Source organism: Cervus elaphus, chromosome 17, assembly GCF_910594005.1.
Source record: "Cervus elaphus chromosome 17, mCerEla1.1, whole genome shotgun sequence".
In the NCBI taxonomy this organism is placed as follows: domain Eukaryota; kingdom Metazoa; phylum Chordata; class Mammalia; order Artiodactyla; family Cervidae; genus Cervus; species Cervus elaphus.
The window spans coordinates 15018164-15026317 of NC_057831.1; positions in this window are offsets into that span (position 1 = coordinate 15018164).

The window sequence follows — 8154 nt, forward strand, 5'->3', positions numbered from 1 at the left end:
CCCAGTAGCTATATCATCAGCATGTTGAAGTCAGAGATTATGTCATATGCTTGCTTTTTTCCCCCAAAATCCAGCACAAATACTACAAATAGACATAAAATAAAAATGATGATTTTTTTATTATTTGAGGGAGTTGTCAGAAATAGAGGGGGAAAAAGCAAAAGAAATGGAGGGTTTTTTTTTTTTTACAAAGGAACTTTTTAAAAAAGTGTTATTTTAAAAATAAATAAATAAATAAAAATGAAAAAGTGTTATTTTTCGGCCCCCGGGCCGGGACACGCAGAGGCGGTGCAGATGCGCAGTCCGGGCGCAGGTTCGCGGGCCGGCGTGGAGGGGTTCTGGCTCACGAGGGCGTGGACCTAGAAACCCTGTTTCAACGTTAGTTTCATGACCGCAGGAACTTTGGTCTGGTATCTCTTTCAGGAAGCGTGAACTCTTCATTCCTGTCTCCGGGGCAGGTCTTCCTCGGAGGCCGCGCGCTCTCCAGGGCCCTGCAGGACGCGCTCGGCCGCCTTGGATGAACTTGAGGGGCGCGTGGGAACTTCTTGGGTCGCGGTCACCGAGGAGAGGACGGAAACGGAGCGTTTCCAGCGAGGAGAGCATGCAGGCTGGAGAAGCGTGAACTGAAGACCCCAGAGAGAGGCGTCAGCCGCTGCCCCCCACCTGCCGCAGACCCCTTGGTGGCAGACCCACCACCTGCCCCGCCCTCTTCCGTCGCGTGATCTTCGCCGTCACCCACAGATCAACGACGTTCCAGAAGGATACTGCCTTAGTGCTCTGTCCAATCCAGCCTGTCTCCACACACTCTTCTTTCTAAGCAAATTGTATTTCAATATGTCAGCTAACAATCCTTACATGGATTCCCAGTGCCTTCAGGATAAAGTCCAAATTTAAGCATGAACCGGGCCCCATCTCCTCTCTGAATTAGCATGCCCCCCATCCCAGTGACTTGTCACGCAGAGGCACACCTCTGTGTTGCCGTGTCTTTCCTGTCCCTCCTTTCATCTTGCTCACCCTTCGCAGACTGTTACAATCTCCAGCACCCAGCGCAGGTTGGATGTTCTCCGCCTTTCGCAGGGCTTCCTTGCGGGCACTTGGCCTGTGCCGCTGTGAGCTCGGTCTCCATCTGACACAGCTGACCCTGATTTATTTTCCTGCATCTCCACCGCACAGAAGCAGCAGGACTGCACAAGCTCCTGTTGCCGCTGTCTGTCCTCATTAAGACTATACTTAGGAAGTGAATGATAGACTTATACACCCATATAATATTTCAACTTCATTAATTTAAAAAATTCTTTTCAAGATTCCACATTGTATTTAGTTGCATTGAGCAGCTTCAGCTGCATGCAACAAATTCTGGTAAATTCTCATTTCATTTTTATTCTGTTACAAATATTTTCTAATATAATTATATTATATTATCTATAAGTTATCTAATTTATAAATAATTCCTGTTACAGCTTCTTGGTCTTGTATGTGCTCAGTTGTGTCTGACTGCGGCACCATGGACTCTGGCCCGCCAGGTTCCTCTGTCCATGGGATTTCCTAGGGAAGAATACTGGAGTGGATTGCTATTTCCTCCTCCAGGGCATCTTCCCAACCCAGCAATGGAACCTGCATCTCCTGCATCTTCTGCATTGGCAGGCAGATTCTTTACCACTGTGCCACCTGGGAAGCCCATGGCTTCTTAAATACACCCATCATTTAAAAGTGGACATTTAATTTCCAAATACACGGGGTTTTTAAAGTAAAAAAAAAGTATTTTTCTCATTTTCAAGTCATTTTTGGTTTCATCAAAATAATAGGGAGTGTAGAGAGGCAACTTTTGAAGAACACATTGGTTTTTAGTTGACAACTTATTAATACCATACTACCTAAAGTATTCCAGATATTTTTGATTCTTGTATTTACAAATGTATTTCATAAATTTTATTAAGATTTAGAAGTTATTAAGCTATAATCTTTTTTGTAAACTGTTAATTAAAAAGGTAAAGGTTAATACCTGTTCATGGTAAACAACATACAAACATTACAGGAGTGTATAAAGGGAAAATTAAGAGTCCTCCATTCCCCATTATTCTAGTCCCATGTCTCAGCAGCAGGCTACCAAAAACTGTCTCTTATTGTCCTTCCTAAATTCTTAGCACACATATTTGCAAAGAGATAATAAGTATAATTTGGGGATTGTGTTATACATCCTATTTCTTTTTCACTGTACAGTATAACATGTTTCCATATCAGTACATATAAATCTACTTTTTAAAATTTTAATACCTGATACCTACAAATAACTTATATAACAAATTTATAATAATTACAAAATATGAGCCTATATTGATATAAACAAACTATGGATTCTTCACATTACTCATTAAATTGTGGTTTTTATTGAGATAATTATAGATTCACTTCCAGTTATGAAATAATATGCCAAGATTCCTTGTACATGTTGTCCAGTTACCTGTCATGGTAACATTTTATGAAGTTATAATTTCACAACAAAGATATTGACTTTGATACACTCTACCAATCATATTCAGATTTCCTCAGTATTATTTGTATTTGTGTGTGTGTGTATGTGGATGAAGGCAGGTATACATTAAGTTCTATACAATTTTACCATCTATGTTGACTCAGCTATCCACCACCAAAGGCAAGATATTAAAGAGTTTTAACACCAAAGGATCTTTCACATTGCCCTTTTATAGACACCTCTGTCCTTAACCCTGGTAAGCACTAATCTGTCCTTTCCATCTAAAAATATTGTCATTTCAAAATGTCATATTGAATATAAGTGAAATCATGTATTAGTTTTGAGATTAACATTTTTGTTGAGTTTCCAATTAAGTTGTTGCATCCACCAGTGAGTTTTTCATTCCTTTTTACTGCATAGCGGTATAACTTAGAATCTTAATACTATAAGCAGTGTGCTATAATCAGATGCCACAGGATCTCCTGTCACAATTTATTTTAAGAAATCACATCGCAGTGACTCTTAACCATCAGGAATTATGTTATGAGATTGAGATAGGCCATGCATGTTTTCAGGAGTGTAATGGTAACTTCATGAATATCATCCTGGGTGTGGTGGTCTTTCCAATAGAAAATATGTAATATTCAAAAAAACATTTCATTTGTTATGTGTTTTATCATTTGGTCAACATGATTTAATTTGAACTTCAGAGACAGATACAGTCACCTTGGGTTGGAGGAAACCCAGAAGACTTCTGACATTCTTCTCCACTGGGATATCCTCCAGCTCAACCAGGGCAGAGTGCCTGGTGCATGAAGAGCCAAGGTGAAAACCAGCCATCTGAGGAGGGCACCCGGGCAAGCAGTCTTTCATGGACTCACCCTTGTGTTTGGAAGAACTTCCTGTTGAAGAACAGGGAGTATCTTAGTGAACTAAGATAATATCGTCCCTTCAGAGCAGTTAGCAAACTGCAAAGGAAAAGGAAGACTGAGGAAAACCACAAATTTAGGACACATTTAACCTCACAATTGCTGAAACAGCTAAGGTGTTTCAGAAAATGTGCAATAGTATGCTCTCAAAAAGCACTGTTCTAAAAAAGGAAATTAGAAGAGAAAACAATCGTGCAAATTTATAAGAATTCTCGCATATAATAGAACTTTTTTCCTTAGTGATGTTAATTCTTGGCAAGGGAATGGGGGAATACAAGCATAGGAAATCAAGTTAGACAATGGGAAAACGTACATTTGACCTTTTATGTATTTTTAATAAATTAAAATGTGAGCTAAGAATCTGTAAATAGAAGTAGAATATTCATGGGCAACTAGGAAAATCTGAATAGCAAATTTCATTGGTTTGCAGATGGCATATAAATGTGACTTTGTAAAAATAGATCAGAAAGAACAGGAGAGAAATGGGGAGTAGTTTATTTCTGTGGCAAAGAAAATAATGTCCAGATCCCCAAACTAAACAATATTTTCCTATTTCTGCAGAAAGTGCTTATATATTAGTTAGCTGTTAAGATAAATATCTCTATTGTTTTCAATTTAACAAGCAAGCAAATTTCAGCTTGTGTCCTTGGAATAGATTCCTCACTTTTATGCTTTCTTCTTCTTCTTCTTTTTTTTTTTTTTTTTACAGTGCAAAAAGGAATATGGAGAATAATAATGAGAGACCTGAATGAGGATGAAGCATCCTTTACAGGTCAACTATTCAGGCCCATTCAGCATCTCTAACTCAGCATGTCCACAACCACTTCAGCTGCTGCTTCTCCATGTTCTCACAGTGAAAACCAGAAAGTCAGAGATTATCTCACTCTCCTTTCTCTCTCCATCCAGTCATACCCACATCAGTTTTTAAATTCTCTTCACACCAGTTTCTTTCGTCTCAGTCACCTTCTCTTTCATCGCAGTTGCCACAATCTCATTTCAGGCTCTCCCTGCTCTTTTTTTCCCTGTTTTACTACAGGGACTGCTTGACTGGCCTCTCCCACTCCAGTCCTGAGATCTATCCTAGAGTGATCTTTTTAAAGCAAATGTCTAATCAGGGGGCACTTCTGCTTCCACTGCTTCAGAGTTTCTCTATAGCACTCAGGAAAAAAATCTAAACTCTTTAGTTCAGTGCACGAAGCTCTTCACAATCTAACACTGTCTACCGTTCCTATACCTGCACATGTTTTCCACCATCTTGCCTTCAGACATCCTGCTCCTTATCACTCAAATGTTCTTCCAGTCTTTAAAACACAGCTTAAGATCCCTCTTCTAGGTTCTGCTACTCCTACCCCCATGTCAGTCTCATTAAATTAATCTGTCTTACATCCTTATTTTACCTATCTTACTCATTCATTCATTCAACAAACATTTGAGTGCCTACATGTGCCAGGCATTAATTATATTGTCATAATGTGGTGATGATTTATATGTCTCTCTTCCCCACTTGAATGCAAACTCCGTGGATTTTGGGTTCAATTTAAACAGTGTCTAGTGGATGGATGGATGGATGGATGGATGGAGATATTTAAGGATAGCTGACAGTGTTCCATACAAGCATCAAAAATTTTTTAGATTAATCATTTTATGTAGAAAATTTTCTAAGATATATTCTAACCTCCCTGCATTCTAAAAAAATACGGAGACTGCTTGACTCTTCTAAATGACTCTTTATTGCTATTTTTTGAAGTATTTAAGTTTTCCCTCTACATTTTCCTGTTTCCTTTCTTGCTGATATGAAATCATTGGTCACTTAGTACTGTTGTCAATATGCCACATGAGGCGGCTGCTCTTCTAACACCATTCTGATCTGTTACAAGTTTGGAAGCCACGTTGAGAAAATTGCTATAACTGTAACAGAAACAAATTGCTATAACGAAACACAGACAGATTCAGAATGAAGTCCTGAAGACTCTCTTCTGAGAATGGTCATGAATTCTAGGGTAGTAGTCGTAATGACAATTATTTTTGCCTACTAAGATTGCTTTCCTTCATGATATGTTGAGCTTTAGATAGAAATGGTATTAATGTATGGTATTGTAAAAGACAAATCACAAGGTCAATTTAATTAAAAAATCTGACACAGTCTATGTATTCTTCAGTATATGAAAAGAGCATGAGCTTTGGAGACAGATAAATACAAGCCCAAATCTTTGTTCATTCTTTGGGTGACCTTTGGCTATCTCCCTTAATTTCACCTATAAGATCTATAGCCTGAAAAATAGAGATTAAGTCATCCTTCTTACTGACTTGTTCACAAGTAGAATAAGATAATAATTTAAATAGTCAACTGTCATGTGCATTTAAAAATTTGTTGAAAAAAAATTGTTGAGAGTAACTCTTATGTTAAGTGGACATACCACAGTAAAATAAAAGAATTTTAAAGAAAATAATTTAAGAGTATTTGCCTATTTGGCATTTCCTCTTGCAAAAATGAACATTCAGGAAACTAAGATCATGGAATCTGGTCCCATCACCTCATGGGAAATAGATGGGGAGACAGTGGAAACAGTGTCAGACTTTACTTTTTTGGGCTCCAAAATCACTGCGGATGATGACTGCAGCCATGAAATTAAAAGACGCTTACTCCTTGGAAGGAAAGTTATGACCAACCTAGATAGCATATTAAAAAGCAGAGACATTTCTTTGCCAACAAAGGTCTGTCTGGTCAAGGCTATGGTTTTTCCAGTGGTCATGTACGGATGTGAGAGTTGGACTGTGAAAAAAGCTGAGCGCCAAAAAACTGATGCTTTTGAACTGTGGTGTTGGAGAAGACTCTTGAGAGTCCCTGGGACTGCAAGGAGATCCAACCAGTCCATCCTGAAGGAGATCAGTCCTGGGTGTTCATTGGAAGGACTGATGCTGAAGCTGAAACTCCAATACTTTGGCCACCTCATGTGAAGAGTTGACTCACTGGAAAAGACCCTAATGCTGGGAGGGGTTGGGGGCAGGAAGAGAAGGGGACGATAAAGGATGAGATGGCTGGATGGCATCACCGACCCAATGGACATGAGTTTGAGTAAACTCCGGGAGGTGGTGATGGACAGAGGCCTGGTGCGCTGTGATTCATGGGGTCACAAAGAGTCGGACACAACTGAGCGACTGAACTGAACTGAACTGAACTTGCAAAAATGAGCACTTGCAAAATAAGATAGGAGTATACTTCAGTAATAAATAGAAAGTTTAAGTTTCAGCAAAATGATATGATCTATATTAAAGTTTCATTGGACAAATCTTACAAACCCTTTAAATGTATGCTATCAGTGCCTCTTACAAGCAATCTTGTGACCTTTGCTAATTTAGGATTACAGCCTTACTTAGTCTCCTGTCAGGAGATCTCCCTTCTACTCTGAGTGCCTCCTCTTCCCTGACAGACCATCAGGCCATTTTTGGAGAAGGTTTTGTTATTTGAACTCTAAAACTGTGCTAAGCTTTCATATCTAATAACTCATTTAATCACACTAGACAGGATTTTTTTTTTATGTTATCTTAATTTTTAAGTGGGGTGTAATTGACAAATAACATTATATTAGTTTGAGGTATACAGCATGATTTCAGTATTTGTATTATTGCAAAATGACCACCACAATAAGTCTAGGTACCATCCATCACTATGCATAGTTACAAAATTTCTTTTTCTTGTGATAACTTTTAAGATTTACTCTCAAAAAAAAAAAAAAAAAAAAGATTTACTCTCTTAGCAACTTTCAAATATGTAATACAGTACTATTAACTATAGTCACCATGGTATACATCACATCCCCATGATCTATTTATTTTAAAACTGAAGTTTGCACCTTTTGACCTTCTTCACCTGTCGGGTGCCGCCAGGACGTGCCCAGGCTGTGACAAGGTCACAGGACGAGAAAGAAACCTGCAAGGCAGCTCTTCCCCTTGAGGTTGTCCCGGGGGCCCAGTATGTCCCTCTCCTCCTTCTGTCTTACTGTGGTTGGGCTTTCTATTAATTTTTGGAAATATAATATATAGTAATAAGGCTTCCCTGGAAAAGTTCAAGCCTTTTTGGAAATGCTCATGATTGCTCTGGCTCAGGACACGACCATAAACATTAAGTCAAAAGAAAAGGCCACAGGTAGTTTGGCTGCTTGCTTAAAAGATTATAATGTTCTAGAATAGAAAAGAGTAGAGGCATTTAGATTTAGAAGTAGATATACTGCTTTAGTTTACTTGCTCCTTGGTTGAGAGGGTTTTCATTATTGCTATTTCTTTGCTGCTATTTGTTCATTGTTTCTCTTTCTTTAAACAACATGGGATATTATGGGTATTTTTGTAGAGTTAGAAAATGAGGTACCTAGGATTTCAATAGAAGATTTATATTAATCAGCTTCACTGCCATTATCTCACTATTAATAGAGGTGTTTTGCTGCTTTAGAAGTGTTTTTGCTGTTTAATAGTTCAATTGTAAATTGAGATTTTGTGGTTTCAGGTAAAGAAAAATATCAGGGTTTTCTCATGGTACGATTCTCAGAAATGTCAAACATGTTACTGTGACCCTTCCCATGTATTGTTTTATTACCCAAAGAATTCATACTATATCTGGAATCTATGGAACATTGTTTTTGTTAGAATGAGAATGTTAGGCCATTGAGGCAAGAAGACTATGTACGGGACATTTAAGAAAAAAACCCTGTAATCAGAAACGTTCTAGATGAATGCATAGGGGAAAAACATGGGGAA